This window comes from Phocoena phocoena, chromosome 14 (genome assembly GCF_963924675.1).
Source record: "Phocoena phocoena chromosome 14, mPhoPho1.1, whole genome shotgun sequence".
Lineage (NCBI taxonomy): Eukaryota > Metazoa > Chordata > Mammalia > Artiodactyla > Phocoenidae > Phocoena > Phocoena phocoena.
This window is the reverse complement of record NC_089232.1, coordinates 30,420,937-30,440,846: the sequence shown is the minus strand read 5'-3', so window position 1 is coordinate 30,440,846 and position 19,910 is coordinate 30,420,937. Positions and strand designations below refer to the sequence as shown.

The following is a 19,910-nucleotide window of genomic DNA, read 5'->3' as shown; positions in this document are numbered from 1 at the left end:
TTGGCAGGGCCACTCCCTCCAAAGGCTATGGGGGAGGATCCTTCCTTACCTATTCCAGCTTCTTGTGGCTCCATGTGGTCCTCAGCTCGTGGCAACATCACTTCAATCTCTGCCTCTGTCTTCTCATGGCCTTCTTCTCTGAGTCTCTGTGTGTTATTTCCTCTTATAGAAAGACTCTCCTTGGGTTTAGGGCCCAACCTAAATCCAGGATGATCTTGTCTTGATCCTTGACTTAATTACATCTGCAAAGACCCTGTTTCCAACGAAGGTCACACGCTGAGGTTCTGGGTGGTCATGAATTTGATGGGGACATTATTCAACTCACTAAAACTCCTCCACTCCCCTCGACAATCTAACAATTCTACCTGCCTCACACAATGGATCCACTCACTTCTCTTCATCCACACGGTCAGGCCACCACTTCCTGGATCATGGCACCTGGTCCAGGTCTCCAGGCCTCCAGCCCTGCCTTCTATCCACTCCCTACACAGCAGCCAGAACAGGTCAAATCCTGCTTCTTACCTCACAACCTTCAATACACACACACACACACACACACACACACAGTCCCTGGGAGAAAGCTCAAGCTCCTTAGCCAGGACCCCACTCCCTCTGTAAACTGCTTTTGCCTTCCTCTCTGCCTTAGCCTATAACAACTGTCCACCTGCTCTGTACTTCTCTTCCTCAGGCTCCAAGCTTAACTGGACCAAAAACGCTCACGCTGCCCGAGCCCAGGTCTCTGCACATGATGTTTCCTGTGGCTGAAATGCCTCTTAGCCTTCCAGACTAACCTCACTGCCCACCTTCACCACCTCACTGACTCCTCCAAGTCTCCGTTTGGATGCGAATTCCTCTCTTAGATGTTCCTGATCCTAGTCACGGAAGATTCCCCTTGGGGCCCCCCAGGCCACCCTCAGCACAGCCCTGGTCCTACTGTACCACGTGTGTTTCCTCAGGCACTGGGTCATGTTCACCACGCAGCTTCTGCCCCTGGCTCAGAACTAGATGCAACAACAAATAACACATTGTGAGTGCCCAGCCTATGGCAGGTGCTGTCCTCAGCATTTTACTTGCTTTAACTCATTTACTCTTCATAACAGCCCTGTGAAGTGGTTAGTATTATTCCCATTTTTTAGATGTGGAAACAGGTGCAGAGATAGGGGGTAACTTATTCAAAGTAGCAAAGCTAGGGACTTCCCTGGTGGTCCAGTGGTTAAGACTTCGCCTTCCAATGCAGGGGGTGTGAGTTCTATCCCTGGTCGGTGAGCTAAGATCCCACATGCCTCGGGGCCCAAAAACCAAAACAGAAAACAGAAGCAATATTGTAACAAATTCAATAAAGACTTTAAAAATGGTCCACATCAGAGTTTCCCAGGGCAGTGGTTATGAATCCGCCTGCCAATGCAGGGGACACGGGTTCGAGCCCTGGTCCGGAAAGATCCCACATGCTGCGGAGCAACTAAGCCCGTGCACCACAACGACTGATCCTGCGCTCTATAGCCCGTGAGCCACAACTACTGAAGCCCGCGCGCTTAGAGCCTGTGCTCCGCAACAAGAGAAGCCACCGCAAAGAGAAGCCCGTGCACCACAAGGAAGAGTAGCCCCCGCTCACCGCAACTAGAGAAAGCCTGAGTGCAGCAACGAAGACCCAATGCAGCCAAAAATAAATGTAAATAAAATAAATAAATTTTATTTATAATAAAATAATACATTTACTATTTTAATAATAAATTATAAATATAAATAAATAAATTATAAAATATTTTTAAATTAAATAAATAATAAATTTAATATTTTTATTTATTTATTTATTCTTTTAGGTCCACATTAAAAAATCTTAAAAAAAAAAGCTATTAAGTGACAAATCCAGTATTCCAACACAGGCAGTCTCACTCCAGAGTCTACTCTTAATCATTATGCTATAGTCAAATATTTATGGAAATAATTAATTAGTGAGTTCACTAGTTAATTCGTTAATGTAAAATGGAGACACCAAGGTCCCTAAACATGTATCAAACAAACAGAATGTGTGGAGTTCATTTGCAAGCTGATTAAAGCAAGCTACCTATAGAAAGACACATATGAGATAACACAAAAGATGTGAACAGTGACTAGATACTTGATGATGTTAAGAATTAGTACTAATTGTAGTTATAACTATTGTGGTTTTTCTAAAGAGTTCTTACTTCTTAGAGATACATACTGAAGTATTTACAGTAGAAATTATATAATATCTGGTATTTGCTTTAAAACAATTTGAGGAAAAACCATAGGGGTGTAGATCAAATAAGATTGGTTGACGCTGGGTAATGGGTGCATGGGTGAGGACATTATACTATTTTCTCTACTTTTGTATTTGCTCAAAAATGCAGAAAAAAAGGCTAAAATAAAAGAGTGCCCAGCACAGTACACGAGGCAGCCACAGTCAACCAGTCAGAGTTAAAATTATAAATCAGCCTTCTCTAGGTGGGAGTGTGGTAATCCTGGGAAGGAGGCTGTGAACCAGGAAAGAACCCAGGGGTCTGGTTAGGGCCAAAAGCCTGACCTTTAGAACCTGGCTATTTTTATAGAATGCATTTTTCCTTCCTTCTTTCTTTTTTTCTTTTTTTTGGTATATATATTTTTTATTTTTATAAGGGAAGGATCTCTTCCTTTTTATTTTATTTTTTAAATAATTTTTATTGGAGTATAGTTGATTTACAATGTTGTGTTATTTTCAGGGGTACAGCAAAGTGAATCAGTTATACATATACATATATCCACTCCTTTCTAGATTCTATTCCTATATAGGCCATTACAGAGTAATGAGTAGAGTTCCCTGTGCTATACAGTAGGTTCTTACTAGTTATCTATTTTATATATGGTAGTATGTATATGTCAGTCCCAATCTCCCAATTATCCCTCCACCCCTTTTTCTTTTTCTTCCTTCCTTCCTTCCTTCTTTCTTTCTTCCTCTTTCTTCCTTCCTTCCTCCCTCCCTCCCTCTCTCTCTCTCTTTCTTTCTTTTAATATTTATTTATTTATTTTGCTGCATCAGGTCTTAGTTGTGGCACGAGGGATCTTCATTGGGGCATGAGTGATCTTTTTTTTTTTTTTTTTAAATTGCGGCATGCAGACCTAGTTGCATTATGCAAACTCACTGTTGTGACATGTATGCAGGATCTAGTTCCCTGACCAGGGATCAAACCCAGGCCCCAGGCACTGGGAGCGCGGAATCTTACCCACTGGACCACTAGGGAAGTCTCTCCTTCCTGTCTTTCTTTTCTTCTCTTTTCTTTTCTTTTCTTTCCTTTTTTTTTTTTTTTTTTTTGTCTTTTTTTGTTGTTGTTATTCTCTTTCAACCTTTGGTAGATTTCTTTCATGAAAATTTGAACTTCTTTCAGCTGTAATTAGTGGAACCAAGGAAAGTTGAGTTGGTTTGCCAAATGTTGAGACCTCCAATTCCATGTCCAGATGTCTCCTCCTACTAGCTCCCAGCCTGCTGGCAAACCTGGGCTTTCCCTCAAAGCAGGAGACTGGGAGAACCCTCTCTGGGGAATCTGACCAGCTCAGGAGCAATATCTTCAAGGTGATGAAACTGATAGATTTCTCTGAAGTTTTTAAGAGGAGTTTTGGAGAGTTGACAGGTTGAATATTTTAAAGTACATAGAGAACTAAACAAACAAGAAAGAGAAAACAATTATTAATTTTTAAGTAGTACAGGAAAGGAAAATACACATTGTGACTCAGCTGTGAATAATTTTTACTTATTCATATTAATATAAATACTGAATTAATGTGTCATATGTTATTTACTGGTTTTCAATGTCCATTTCTATTCCTGCTATGTTCTCCCTTATGTTGCTGGGAGTGAAAGCTAGAAACTATATTTCCAGATTTGCATAAAGCTTGGGATCTGACTGTAATTTTAGATCTGCCACAGAGACATGATTTTTAATTTTTGGCCTATCAATAATTTAGAAGTGTGCTGAAATCCCCAATAGGGATGATGAATTTGTACCTTTCTTCCTGTAATTCCATCAGTTTTTTCTTTATCACCAGAAGCTATGTTATTAAGTGCATACGTGTTTAGAACTGTTATATCTTCTTGGTGATTGTTTTTGTCATTTTCAGTGTCCCTCTCTACCCCTAATGATGTTTGTTGTCTTAAAGTCCTTTTCGTAGGATATTAATATGGCCACACCAGCTGTTTGTTGTTTGCCTGATATATCATTTTCCATCTCTTTACTTTCAGTTTGTCTGTGTCTTTATGCTTTAGGTGTGTCTGGGGTTTTTTTCTTTTTTTTGCTGAAGTCTAGTTGATGTACAATATTACATAACTTACAGGTATACAACATAGTGATTCACAATTTTTAAGTGTTATATTCCATTAATAGTTACTACAAAATACAGGCTATATTCCCTGTGTGGTACAATCCTTGTAGCTTATTTATTTTATACATAATATGGTAATTCCCTGGAGGTCCAGTGGTTAGGACTCTGCATTTCCACTACAGGGGGCACGGGTTTGATTCCAGTCAGGGAACTAAGATCCCACAAGCCACACAGAATAGCCAAAAATAAAATAAAATAAAGTAAAAAATAAAAATATTTTATACATAATAGTTTGTACCTCGTAATCCCCTATCTATATCTTGCCCCTCTCCCATTCCCTCTCCCGACTGGTAATCACTAGTTTGTCCTCTATAAGGTGTATCTGTTTTAAAAAACATATAGTTAGGTTTGTTTCTCCTTTTTTCAATTGTTTCTCCAAAAGTGTTTTCAGTATAGGTCATTCTACAGCATATACTGAGAAAAATATTTATTATGCCCTGATATATTTTTTTTTTTAATAAACAAATTTATTTATTTATTTATGGCTGCATTGGGTCTTCGTTGCTGAGCCCGGGCTTTCTTTAGTTGTGTCGAGCGGGGTTGCTCTTCCTTGAGGTGCGGGGGCTTCTCATTGTGACGGTTTCTCCTGTTGCGGAACACGGGCTCTAGGCACGCGGGCTTCAGTAGTTGCAGCATGTGGGGTCAGTAGTTGTGGCACATGGGCTCTAGAGCGCAGGCTCAGTAGTTGTGGCACACAGGTTTAGTTGCTCCGTGACATGTGGGATCTTCCCGGACCAGGGCTTGAACCTGTGTCCCCTGCATTGGCAGGCAGATTCTTAACCACTGTGCCACCAGGGAAGCCCATGCCCTGATACTTGAATGACAATCTGCCTACATATAAAATTCTAATTTCAAAATTCTTTCCCTTGGACTTTCCTGGTGGTCCAGTAGTTACAGCTCTGCACTCCCAATGCAGGGGTCCCAGGTTCTATCCCTGGTCAGGAAACTAGATCCCAGGTGCATGCCACGAGGAAGTGCCCACATGCCGCAGCTAAGACCCAGCGCAGCCAAATTAATTAATTAATTAATTTAAAATATTATTTCCCTTCAATATTTTAGAAATACTGCTTGATTGTTGTTTGTATCTGGTGTTACTATTGAGAAATCTAATGTCAACCTGACTTGTTTGGAGATCATCTACTCTTACTCTGTGGAAGCTTTCAGAATTTTCTGTCTTTATATTCCTAAATTTTACTATAATGTATCCAGGACTGAGTTCTTCCTTAATACTCCACTGTTTCTCCAGGGATACTCTGTAAACCCTTTCAAACTGAGGTTGTTCATCTTTTTAACATTTTAAGAAACATTTCTATTATTTTTTCAAAGATTTCCTCTTCTGCATATTTAGTTTTCTCTCTGTCTATTACTCCTTGTTATCTGGATCGTGGCACTTGTATTTCTACTGCCATGCCTCTTTTATTCCAAATTTCCTATTTATCCTTCACAGCTTCCTTCTAGGAGGTTTTCTTAATTTGATCTTCCAACTCACTCATTGTTTGTCAACTGTGACTGTTCTACAATTTATCCCATCTCTTGTGTTCTTTGTTTCAATTATTATATTGTTCACACTTAATATTTCCTCTTGCTTTTTTACAATTCTTTATTCTTACTTCATGTTACTAATATCTTCCCTTGTCTCCTTAAGTGTATTTATCAAGCTCATTTTGAATTATTGGTTGTCCATCTATTATAATTCTTCAAAAGATGTATTGTCTCATTTGTTATTTTCTTTTAAGATAGTTGTTGTCCTCAGGTTGTTTTGGCCTGTGGGCTCATCTTCCCCACAGAATTCCAACTACTCCATCTGATAGTGTGAGGGAAGGACTGTTGCTCAGACCCTAGACCTTGTCAGCCCTGTGAGCACAAAAAGAAGGAGTGGGGCGAGCCCTGAGTTCTGAGCACCAGAACCACAGGTAATCACACCTGTTTTCTATCACCCCGCCAGGCAACTTCTCAAGTCAAGCCTTGAACTTCAGACCCCATGGAGAAGCAGCATTGGGCAGAGGTGGTCTCCCTGGAGACCCGGGGGTATGAAGGAGGAGAAATAGAGGATAAATGCAGGAGTCCAGTCAGTGGCCAATGATTTTCCCAATTACCCCAGCAAGGGCTGTGTTCTGCCCTAATAGTACCCCCATGGACACCTGCCCAAGACTTATGGGCCATTTTCACAGACCAAGGGAGCAAACAATGGTGTCCCAAAGCAACAGGGTGGGGGCAGAGCAAATGGAAATTAAAATAATAGTCTGCCCAGGACTTTCCTGGTGGCACAGTGCTTAAGAATCCACCTGCCAATGCAGGGGACACGGGTTCCATCCCTGGTCTGGAAGATCCCACATGCCGCAGGGCAACTAAGCCCATGCACCACAACTACTGAGCCTGCGCTCTAGAGCCTGCTCGCAGCAATGAAGACCCAACGCAGCCAAAAATAAACAGTCTGCCCAAAGTTAAACTGACACCTCCACCTCTTTGAAGCCTTTTTTAAAATTTTATTTTATTTATTTATTATTTTTTTGGCTGTGCCGGGTCTTAGTTGCGGCACGAGGGATCTTCGTTGCGGCATGCAGGATCTTTTAGTTGTGGTATGCGGGCTCATAGCTGAGGCATGCATGTGGGATCTAGTTCCCTGATCAGGGATCGAACCCAGTCCCTCTGCATTGGGAGCATGGAGTCTTACCCACTGGAATACCAGGGAAGTCCCTCTGAAGCTTTTTAATGGCAGGGTTTGAAGGAGCAGTTCCAGGTTCACTTCAAAAATCACAGTCCTGTCCTTGGCTACAGGGGGAATGCTTTCAGTGTTCCTCCAGTAAGCTCATGGCAGCTCTACACGTACTGATACAGAACCATCTTCAAAATATGATAAGTGAACAAGCAGGGTACAAAACAGTACGGTATGATGCCATTTGTGTAAAGAGAGTGGATGTGTGGGGGTGTGTGCATTTACCTGTATATGTACAGGACACCCCTGGAAGGTTACACAAGAAACTAACACTACTGAATGCCTCTGAGGAAAGTGCCTGAGTGACTAAAGACTGGGGTAGGGAATTTAAGCTGTTACGCTTTTTTGTAACTCTTGATTTTTAAACATGATTTTTTTAAGTTGATAAATATCTCAAGCAGTGTCTTACCTTCAGGTTCCAGGGACCCCTCCCAGCTTGCAACTAATGTCTCAATGAATACAACACTTCCCAGGTCATCTCTTTTTTTTTTGGCCATGCCGCACAGCTTGCGGGATCTCAGTTCCCCAACCAGGGACTGAACCCAGGCCACAGCAGTGAAAGCGCGGAGTCCTAACCACTGGATCGCCAGGGAATTCCCAACACTGCCCATGTCATCTCAGCCTGTTGCAACTCTCCTCATTTTTCACTAGCCATCAAAAACACCACATCTTTCATTAAGCCTTCTCTGAACGCCACAAGAAGATTGTCTCTCTCCTTTGAACTCTCAGCTCCCTTTGGAGTCAACTGTTTTAAGGTCCTGGTCACTTTGTACTACCTGTTAGTTACCTGCATATCTGTCATGCCACTGCTCATTAATTCATTTGGCCTTGAGGAATATTAGCATTCCATTTTATCCTGAAATGGTCCCAGTATCCAAAACACCACAAATTCCTAGTGGCATCCTCCAGGCCCCGTTTAGATGATTCTCACTCACACAAGCCACACATTTCCCCATATCAATGTCCCCTGGTAGCCCCTGTCCTGGTCAGGGTCTACCACATCCTAGGCCAGTGACCTAAGGACCACCAGGATTCCACATTCAGATAAACCAATGAATTAATGGCCATGGGCCATTTCCTCCAATTTTGGACATACAACAAAACTGAACCACAGAAACCAATAGTCCAAGGTGGCCAGATTTATGGATGAGAGCAGCAGCCTCTGACTCCCCTCTGTGGCTGATCTTCTGGACAACAGTCCTTAGCTAAGGAAGTCCTTCCCACAAGACAGAAGAGGGGTCTGGGAAAGGCCTGTCCTCCTGATCCTTAGGGGGACCAACCTTCCCCTGACATATTTCATATTCCTGTTGTCATGCTTTATTTGTTCAGTTAAAGATAATTATTGTCCTCTTAAGTTGGCAAACACAGTAAAGAACTGTCACCCCGTGGTCTTGAAGGACCTAATCTCCCACATTGTGCCAAGAAGCTCAGGAAAGAGACAGGTGCTGCTTGGAACAGAGCAGACCCAGATGCATACATCAAAACTGCTACCCACCATCTCTCTTCCCAGAGCCCTCCTGCATAGGAAAAGTCCACCGGATGGGCTCCAATAGATGCTACCAAGCTTTGCTCAGGTGCAACCTCTTGGTGACCCCTAACCCTCCTAGCACCAAGCTTGTACCTTATACCCAGAATTATTCTCCTATACGTCATCCTGCATCATTTGCTCCTATGTCTGTCTCCCCTCCTAGACACCCAAAATGGCCTGTAGTCACTAAGAGGAAGAGGGCGATGACGTCTGGCCACAGGGAGGCCTGGGATAGGGGCTGCCATTGTTCACTACATTAAAGTGGGTGTTTTCATCATCCTTGGACCCTCAGTCCTCGGGACGTACCTCAGGAATGAACATAAGACGCCCCTTGCCCCGGCCACAGTTCTCTGGGCTCCCGGTCCTAACGGCCCTCGGTCCCGCCCCCTTCCTACCCCTCAGGAAGGACCGGGGTTGGGCGAGTGCACTCAGGTAAACCAGAGAAATGACACGCGTGACCAGCTGCTCGGCCTCTGTCCGAGACATTTCCCTCGCCCTCCACCGCTACCCGGGACCCTGGGCGTGGACGGGAGTCACGGGGAACCCAGAGGGCCGGCGCCCACCACCAAGAGCGCATGCGCAGGGAAATGGCAGCTGGGCGAAACCCCCTCTTCGCTGTAAGTCCTTGACTAGCAGGGAGCGGCACGCGGCCGCTTCCCTGAAGGTGGAGACAAGTTAGCGGCGTCCGGCTGGAGGACCGGCTGACACCCGACTGCGGTGGCGGGAGAAGGAGAGAAAGGCCCCCCCACCCCCGCTCGCCTCGCGGTAAAATTAGCGGAACGACAGGGACGGGGTAGTAGTGCGCATGCCTGGCGCACGTCCCGCGGCCCCTGACCCGCGGGACGGAGTAGTTACAACCTCGGCCCGCTGTCACTAACGTATGACATGGGTGGGGTCCTGTGGTGCAGAGGTGAAGGAAACGGGCTTTGCCCTGAAACTAAGCGAATTTCAGTCTCACTGTTCACTGTGTAACTTTGGGCGAGTTACCGAACCTGCCTGAGCCTTGGCTTCCCAGTGTAGTAAATGAAGGTAGTAGAGCCCATCTCTTTGGGTCATTATGGATCTCAGAAACTCACGACAAGGGCTTAATAAATGTTAGCCCTTATCAGCACTTTTTTTATTGCATCGTAACTGCCCCTGTGCGCATCTGTCTCCTCCCCCCTCCCCGCCCCCACCACTAGACCCACCACAGGTGCTCACACTGTGAGCTCCCCTGGGGAGATAACACGAGTCAGTCATCTTGGTATTACCTGGCCCAGCACCAGCCCTTATAAAAAAATAACTGCTCAGGAAGTGAGTGAGAAGCCAAGCAGCTGAGTTGGGATGAGGTTATGGGGGTTCCACATAGGGCCCTACAGAATACTGCCCAGACCTCAGTCCAAATCAGACACTCAGACCCTCAGACTCCAGCCCCACAGAGCTCTGCTCTGTCTAGGCAGCCTGGCCTCCCTACTGTGCGAAAGGAAGTACTGTCTCCCAGTCCCCAGTGGTCCATCTAGACCACACTGGCTGTTTAGTCCACCTGAGAGAGCTTTGCCTGCACCTGGGTCTCCATACATTTCCGTCTCTGGCTCCACCTAACTCTACCTGTGCTTGTGTCTGTCACAGGCTGTGGATTCCAAAAGGAGGAAGAGGGAGCACCATCTCTAATTTCTAACTCAACTGCCAGAAGTTGGTATATATAATTAGCCCTCCTCAGCTCTCTGCCAAAGAAAACAAGTTGAAAGCTCAACCCAGCTGCTTCAGCCTGCAGCCTGTGAAAATTCTACTCTTCACTGCACAATCCCACTGAGGCCCCGATGGGTAGGATCTCCCCCAGAGAGCCTGGGCTAACCTCCCTGGGGGACTGCTGGGAAAGGAAACATGTCCTCTTCTGGAAGAGATGGCTGTGGAGAGAGAGGTCCTGGGGACCCTCCCCTGGACAATTTCATGAGGCTGGCCTGAGGCCAGGAGCCCTGGGCACTGGCTCTCTTGGCTCACAGGCAGGTCCACCTCTAACCCATGCAACACCTCTCTGAAAGTGAGCTTAGGCTGGTTTTCAGTTCCCATTTACCTTCTGGGCCAGGCGACCTTGTACGCTGAACAAACTGCCCAGCTACATGGCAGAAAACTGCATCGTGCCAATCCACATGGAGAGGAGAAATTCAGACTGTGAATATGTCTGTGATCAGCCAGATGGTGACTTTTCCACCTCCACACTCCAGGGCCATGGAGGGGGGGGAGGGAGGAGGGGAAGACAGTCCTTGTTCTTATGAAAATATAACACTTCTTACTCCCATCAGTGGACCCACAACTCCACATGGCTCCCTCCAGAGCCTCTGACTCTGGACCTGATGGAGTCTACAGGGCAGTTTCAGGAAGCTTGTCAGGGGGCCTCCTCCCCAACTGCCTGGCATATCCTGGCCAAGATGGTTGACCACTCCTCTGTGCTCAGCTCTATCTCCTGGGCACCACCTTCTACGCCTCTTCACATTTCCAAAACCAGGAGCACTTCTCAGTGATGCCTACTTTCTTCCCAAACTCTTGTCTGACTGAGTCCCAACTCTCCACTACAGACTTGAGGACACTGTTACATGTGACTACATACAATGTCTTCAAATGTACATTCTAAATGAAAGACAACACTTCTAGAAATTCATCTAAAGAGACGTGCAGAGATGTGTGTTCAAGGATGGTTATGGGAGCATTTGTTTGCGAAAACTCCTGAAAGAGCCCAGATGCCCATTAATAGGGAAATGGCTTACTACTTTATGGGTCACCCAAGCTGTGGACTTTTATGTAGCTGATGAAAAGATTTTCAAGACATTTTAAGTGAGGGAGGAAAGTTGGAGAATAATGTGAAAAGTCAGATCTATTTAGGTCTTAAGGAAGGAGAGGACCAACATAGCTAAATGCTTACGGACAGACCTGGGAAAGCCAAAAGACCACTAAGCACTTGGAGAAGTGCTCAAGACTATTAATAATCAGAGATATGAAGATTAAAACAAAATATCCACTTATGCCTCATAGACCAGCAACTAGAGAGTCAGACATGCCAGGTTGGGGGCGGAGGGGATACCCAGATACAGAAACCTGTGTGCCCTGCTGGTGAGTGTGGACTGGAGCAGCTATCTGGACAGCAAGCTGCCAGTGTTTAGGCAAGCTGGACATTTTCATATCGTGTGACCCAGAAATTCTATTCATGGGTATATAACCCAAAGGTATTTCCTGTAGGTGCTTAAGGAAACCTGTACAAGGATGTTCATTGTGGCATTATTTGAGGTGGCAGGGGAGTTGGAGCCACCTGGGTGTCTTTCTCCAGAAGAGCAGATAAGTAAAATGAGATGGTCACACACTATGGAGTGTTATACAGCAGGGCAAAGCAACAGATTAGGTGTGCACAGAAAAACAGGGATGGATCTATAAAACCGTAATGTTGCTCTTCCTTCCTGAAAATTCTTCCCAAAAGCCATTACGTGGGGCCCAGAAAGGCAAATGTCCACACAAGGGAGCGTGTGTGCCACAGTGATCCAGCACGGGGGTTGGGATCCAAGTAGGGAGACCCCAGTGGTTCAGTCCTGAGTGAGCCCCAAGAGGGTGAGAAGGGCCCCTGCATTTGGACCAGGGGGTGGGGGGAGGCAAGGCAGCAATAAGAAACTGGTTACATGCCAGAGAAATGATCAAGTAAACAGATTGAGGTTACTAGGAGCCAGGTTTCTCACTTCAGAGAAGGGAGCTACAAATACAGAAAAGAAGAAGAGCCCTGTGATGTTGGATTGGAACTGGAGCTATTGGTGTGAACTTATGAGTCTCAATAAATGTAAGTGTAGATGTGTTATAGGTGCATTCACATATTCCCTGGCTCTGTTCACTGAGAGGGTCTTGTAGCTACAACCGCCAACAGCAATGGTCATGGCTAGAACCCAGATCTTTGCTTCTAAAATAACATTTTCCACTAAGAGAACCAGAACTCCTTGAGGAAAATGGCTGATTCAAGAGCTAGAGCATGGAAAGGTATGAGGTGAAACTGAAGCCTCTTGTGCCAGAAAGTAAGGAAGTGCTCAAAGAATGATAAGCACATGTCAGAAAGAAACAGGAACTTTTTGACAAGGGTGCCAAGAGAATTCAATGGAGAAAGAATAGTCTTTTCCAAAAATAGTGCTGGAGCAACTGGATATCCACAAGCAAAATAATGAAGTTGGACTCTCCTCTCACACCATATACAAGAATTAACTCAAAATGAATCAGAGATCTAAATGTAAGGCCTAAAATTATAAACCTCAGAAGAACACATAGGCCTAAATCTTTGACTTTTGATTTGACAAGGGTTTCTTAGATATAATACCAAAAGTATAAGCAACAAAAGAAAAAATAGATAAATTGGACTTCAACGAAAGTAAACACTTTTGTGCTTCACAAGAACACTATCAGAAAAGTGAAAGACAACCCACAGAGCTGGAGAAAATATTTGCAAATCATATATCTGATAAGGGACTTATATCTAGACTATACAAACAACATTTACAATTCAATAATACAAAGATAAGTAACCCAATTTAAAAATGAGCAAAAGATCTGAATGGACATTTCTCCAAAGATATATGAATGGCCAATAAGCATATGAAAAGATAGCATCATTAGTTATTAGGGAAATGAAAATCAAAACCTCAATGAGATACCATTACACACCCACTAGGATGGCTATAATAAAAAAGACAGGTAATTACCAGTATTAGCCGGGATGTGGAAAAACTGGGACCCTCATACACTGCTGGTGGGAATGTAAAATGGTGCAGCCACGCTGGAAAACAGTGTGGCACTTCCTCAGAAAGTTAAACACAGAGTTAACTGTTTGACACAGCAATTCCACCTCTAAGTATATACGCGAGAAAAATGAAAGCATATACTCACACAAAAACTTTTTTTTTAATTGAAGTATAGTTGATTTACAATGTTGTGTTAGTTTCTGGTGTACAGCAAAGTGATTCAGTTGTGTGTATATAGATATACTTTTTCAGATTCTTTTCCATTATAGGTTATTACAAGATATTGAATATAAAAAACTTTTACAAAAATATTCACAACAGCATTATTCATAATAGCCAAAAAGTGGAAACAATCCAAATGTCCATCAACTGATGAATGAATAGACAAATTGTGGTATGTCCACACAATGGAATATGAATCAGCATTTAAAATGCATGAAATTTTTACCCAATATCTTGTAATAACCTATAATGGAATATAACCTGAAAAAAAGAAAAAAGAATCACTATGCTGTATACCTGAAACGAACACAATATTGTAAGTCAACTATACTTCAAAATAAAATAAAATAAAAGCTATGGGACTCCCAACTGGGAGAGGCTTCCTAAATTTAAATTTAAAAAAATTTTTAAATGAGTGAAGTAGTGCCACATGCTACAACGTGGATAAACTGTGGAAACACTATGCTAAATGAAAGAAGCCAGTCACAAAAGACTGTACCTATTGTACAATTCCGTTTATATGAAATTTCCAGAATAGGCAAAGCTATAGAGATAGAAAGTAGATTGCTATGCAGTTGCCTGAGCCCTGGCGACATGAGAGGCTTAGGAGCAGATGGCTAAAGGGTATGAGGTTTCTTTAGGGAGTGACAAAAATGTTCTAAAATTGATTGTAGGGATGGTTGCACAGCTCTGTGACTATACTAAAAACCATTGAATTGTACAGTTTAAGTAGGTGATTTGTGTGGTGCCTGAATTATATCTTCATAAAGCTGTGTTGTAAAAAGGCGCAGAGGCCAGCTTGAAGGGACTCCCACTGACTACACTTGGGACACCTTGAAAGTAAGTAAATAATGATAGTAACAAGTTATGACCCTACTGAATACAATAGGAATCCACTGGATTTTTTGATATAAACAATGAATAGAGAATTTGATAAGTAGCAGGATATATACATAGTCTCAAAGTTCTTCCCTGAACGATACGCATTAATTACAATGGAAAAAATCATTTTACAGGGAGAAACGTAGCAGACACCACCTTATACAATCAAAGTTAACATCACCAGTAAAGGGATTAATCAAAATTATACCCCACCCGGTTAAGATACAATGAGAAGAATTCAACATCACTTCACTGATATTCCTGCCCAAAATGGATAATCTGAATTGAATCGTGAGGAAACATCAGACAAGCCCACACTGACAGCCATTCTACAACATGATAACTGGCCATGGAAGTCAAGACAAGACTGGACTGTTACAGACTGAAGGAGACTGAAGGGCCAATGACAACTCAGTGCAACACACAATCTCCCCTGGATCCTTTTGCCATGGAGATATTGTCAGGACGATTGGTAAAGCTTAATAGGTCTGAACAGTTGACAGCAATAATGTTGAGTTTATGCTTTTGATGATTGTATCGTGATTATTGGGGAGAATGCCCTTGTTTGTTGTAAATACAAAATAAAGCATGTGTCAGCAATTCATGCTCAAGTGGGTCTGGGGTGCCGTAAGATCTTTATGCTTGACAACTTCTGTGTAAGTTTCACGCTGTTTAAAATAAAACAAGAAACCGTAACGTGTATAAAACAACTGGTCCCTATTCTTCAAAAAGGTCTATGTTACAAAAGGCAAAGAAAAGTTGATAAATTGTTTCCAACTAAAGAAGACTAGCAAGAATTTGAAAACAAAATGCAACGAGTGATACAGGATTAGATCCCGGACCATAAAAAAAATAATAATAGGGCTTCCCTGGTGGCGCAGTGGTTGAGAGTCCGCCTGCCGATGCAGGGGACACGGGTTCGTGCCCCGGTCCGGGAAGATCCCACATGCCGCGGAGCGGCTGGGCCCGTGAGCCATGGCCGCCGAGCCTGCGCGTCTGGAGCCTGTGCTCCACAACGGGAGAGGCCGCAACAGTGAGAGGCCCGCGTACCGCAAAAATAATAATAATATAAAGAACATTATTGGAATAACTGGCAAATTTTGAATAAGATCTGAAGATTATATAATAGCATTGTAGCAATGTTAAATTCCTTGATTTTGATCATTGCACTGAGGTCATATAGGTGAAGGTCTCCTTTCTTAGGAAATACTGAAGTATTTAGGAATAAGGAGGCATAGTGTCACTTATTCTCAAATGCTTCAACAAAAATAATTTTATAAATACATAGGGAAAGAGAAAGCAAATGCAGCTAAGAAACGAGTATACTGGAGTTCTTTGTACTCTTCTTGCAACTTTTCCATAAATTTGAAATTATTTTAAAATAAACTTTTAAAAATAATGTAAAAAATGAAATATAAAACCCAATGTACACAGGTGAAACACACACAAGAAAAAGACAATGCATATTTTGTGAGAACATATAATGACAAAGATATACACAGTAAACAGAACCCAATGGTTCCTTACTGGGCCAGGGAGGAGAATGAAAGTTTGCAGGCTAAAGAGAATAAATAAAACAATCTTTTAAAATTTATTTTATTTATTTATTTTTGGATCTGTTGGGTCTTCGTTGCTGCACGCGGGCTTTCTCTAGTTGCGGGGAGCGGGGGCTACTCTTCGTTGCTGCACCCGGGCTTCTCATTGCAGTGGCTTCTCTTGTTGCAGAGCACGGGTTCTAGGCGTGTGGGCTTCAGTAGTTGTGGCATGCAGGCTCAGTAGTTGTGGCTCGCGGGCTCTAGAGCGCAGGCTCAGTAGTTGTGGCTCACAGGCTTAGTTGCTCCGCGGCATGTGGGATCTTCCCAAAGCAGGGCTCCAACCGGTGTTCCCTGCATTGGCAGGCGGATTCTTAACCACTGCACCACCAGGAAAGTCCCAACAATTTCTTTTTTTTTAAGATTGGAAGGAGGGCTAAAGGAACAACTGTCAAATTTCTCACCTCACACTTTTGAGGAATGAGGTGGGATAGGAGTGGAGGTGAGCATGTAGAGAGGAAACATCAGGAAAAACATGTTTTCTCTTTATATTCTGGAATTGTTTGAATTGTTTTATGATATAAAGGACATTCATGTATTATTTATGTAAATTTTTCAACAGAGGAAACAATGGTGAAACTTCCATATAATGATATCTAGACAGCTGTTAAAAATGAGACAGAGTTCCATCCATTGACATGTAAGAATGCCATGGCCGGTCTTCCCTGGTGGCGCAGTGGTTGAGAGGCCGCCTGCCGATGCAGGAGACGCGGCTTCGTGCCCCGGTCCGGGAAGATCCCACATGCCGCGGAGCGGCTGGGCCCGTGAGCCATGGCCGCTGAGCCTGCGCGTCCGGAGCCTGTGCTCCGCAACGGGAGAGGAGGCCACAGCAGTGAGAGGCCCGCGTACTGGAAAAAAAAAAAAAAAAAAAAAAATGCCATGGCCTTTTGCTGGTTTTCTTTTTTAAAGGGCAGTTTGTAGAGTAGCAGGGATAATACGAATCATTGTTAAAAAAAACATATAAATAGTTGGCATAAGTAACATCGTAACTATCAGCCATGCTACTTCTGGAGGGAGGATTAAGGCGCGGAACTTGTATACACTTCAGTCTGATTATTTTACGATAATTTTGTTTTAACTTACGATTTTTAATTAACCACATAATACATGAATATATTCTTATTGTGGCAAAAAATCAAGTAATATATGTGTTGCTTTTAAGATACATATTACTGTAGCTAAGGGAAGGAATTATTTCTTAACGGACAATTGGTATATTTAAATAAGGAAATGTGAGCTCCTTTCAACAAAACGCAATTTTTACAAAGAATGACTAAGTATGCCTCTCTTAACATAGCATTCGTTTAAAATAGTGCAAATGCTCAATGATGAGGAAGGTTTCCAATTCCATTGGAGGGGGTGGTGAGTCTCACTTTCCGGACTCTCCCACCCACGTTCTACACTCCCGCAAAATATAAGCCACTACGCCCTCTCCAAACCCACAAAGCTCTCCCAGCGCCCAGCCGGTGCACGCGAAGGTCACTTTGTCCTTCCCTCAGTTTCTACCTGACAAGCCCTGCCTGAGACTGTCTGCCGTCACCTCCACTTTGAAGCCTGACCAGGCTTTTTTCAGGCAGGGGAGGAACCCCGGCCTTCTCCCTACCCCAGAGCTCCCAAGCCTCGTCTTCCCTCTCCTGGAGAGCTTACCACTTTGCGCAGCAATTCCTGCTGCGGGAGCCTGTCTCAGCAGAGCCTTGGGGCACAGGGAAAAGGCTTTAAGGTCTGACCACCAGCACCACGCCCAGCCCATAATGACCCGAAAATAGATGCTGTACAAATTGCTTTGGAAAGTGGTTTGGCAATACATAAGAGCAGTGAAAATGTCCCTATCCTGTTGTCCCAGTATGGATCCTGAGGAAATAAACCTTCCCGAAAGAGAAAGCTATATACTTGATCATTTTGGTTTGACCATTATTTTAATGCTGAAAAACTGGACACACTGGGATATCTAACAATTGAATGGCTCTTTTACACAGTAACATATTATTACGCGGCCATTGAAAAGTATACTTATAGGGACCATAGCACCAGACAAATATGTAGGCGAGACCTGAAGTATTAAAGGCTGAATACAAAACTACATGTTCACCATGACTAAAATGATGTAAATTAAATGTGCAGTGAAAAAGCCCTGCCTCTTTTCCCTCGTTTTTTAAGGAGTGAGGAGGAGGATTTTAGGTTTGGGCATAGGGATTTTTTTTTCTTCTTTAAATTATATTACCGTTACTGTAACCTTTTGAACAGTGTGCAGAGGTTGGAAGCGGCATTAAGAAGAGTCTCAACATTGTTTATATGATTTAAAAACCGAAGGAGGTATTTTCACTTGGAGGAACGCATTTTGCACCTTGACTGGCCAGTGGGGGCCAGGGAGCAGGAATGAGATTCCCAGGGCCTTTCAGAACAGAGCCAGAGCCACCGAGTGCATCTGGACGCAGCGGTAGGAAAGGGACCCCCTTGACCACTACCCACCGACCCCACACCCGCGACCAGAGTCGGGTTGGGCAGAGCTGAATGTCAGTTGGTTGAGTGAGTGGGATTTCTCCAGCGATCGGTCCCTTTAGACCGGCTCCCAGCCTGCTTGTCCCCACCCTAGACCAGCCGATCTGCCGACCAAATCGAAAGATTCAAGAGAAATTGGGGAAAAGGCGGATCACAGTCGGCGGAGACCCGGCGGCGCTTTGTTTGGGTCGCGCGCGGCCTCAGGCTTTCCGGCGCCGCCCCTTCCCCCTCTCCGCGACCCCGGCTCTAGCTCTCGGGCTCCTGGGACCCAGTTTTCTTGGCTTCTCTCCCCTACCTGCCGGCTTCGTCCCCGCTCTCTTTCCCTTTCTGCCATCTTCACACACCCACCCTCCGCCCTCCATCTCCACGAAGTCCAGCACCGCCTTCACCATCACCGTTGCCCCAGGACTGTCAAATTTTGCCCCCCGAGGAGTGGGCTCTTCTCGAGAGTTCTCCGCGGAAAATCAGCAGAACCCAATCCAGAGAGGCCGGCTTTCGTGGAGATCAGGACATATGCCTGAGCATCCCGGCTCCCTCTCTCCCGATGGCGCCGGCCTCGCCCTTGAGGAAGGGAAGGTGAAAGGCCGAGGATGGGGAAGGGAGAAGCAGGTCCCCGGGGAAGGAGTGACCGAACGTGGGGACACTGGAGATGGCGACCGGGGCGGGGCCACTTCCACCAAGTGACTCAGAGCCATCCGTCGTCTGTTTATCTACCAACACCAGAATCTGAGTGGATCACCCACTTCGCATCACGCAATATCCCCAAGTTTATTCTTCACCAGCATCCAAGAGATCTTTCAGGAGAGGGAACTCAAGTAATATGTGAATACATTCTCATTCTTCTTAAAAAAAAAAAAAAAGGTTCAAGTCAGGGGCTCCCTGAATGACACACACACCTCCAACACTCACTTCTTTCCGGGAAGAGCTGTCTCGCTCAGCTGTTCCTCCAGCTCTCCCTTCATACACTTTCAGGATTAACAGAAGTGTGGGCTGTGGGTGGTGTTTATCTTTACACATAGGTGTGACACTCCGCAGTTGTTCCTTAGCAGAAGCCGCAGAAATCTGCCGCGGGAAGAGAGAGAGCCCCGCAAGAAATTCCTTAGCACAGCTCCGAGGAGTTTGTTGAACTATTTGCGTAAGAGATGTTCTTACCTTGCCAGAAAGAAAAAAAAAAAGTTTATTAAAAATGGGGTTTAAATCTAAAAGAAAATAAAACATCTAAATAAAAGTAGGCTAACCCTGTTCCGCAGATACATGTGCGCGCATCGAGAGATCAGATACGTTTGCTCTTTATTCATTGAAATTGTTTCGGGCGGGTCTCCGGGCTCACCTCCCTGCCGGCTCATTCCCCG

The 19,910-nt window shown here is 44.2% G+C and overlaps 1 pseudogene; it reads right to left on the bottom strand.

The window, feature by feature from the left end:
- The window catches only part of LOC136133554 (hypoxanthine-guanine phosphoribosyltransferase pseudogene), a 33,375-nt pseudogene extending 14,425 nt beyond the window's left edge, over nucleotides 1-18,950 (bottom strand).
- Between the last annotated feature and the right edge of the window lie 960 nt (nucleotides 18,951-19,910).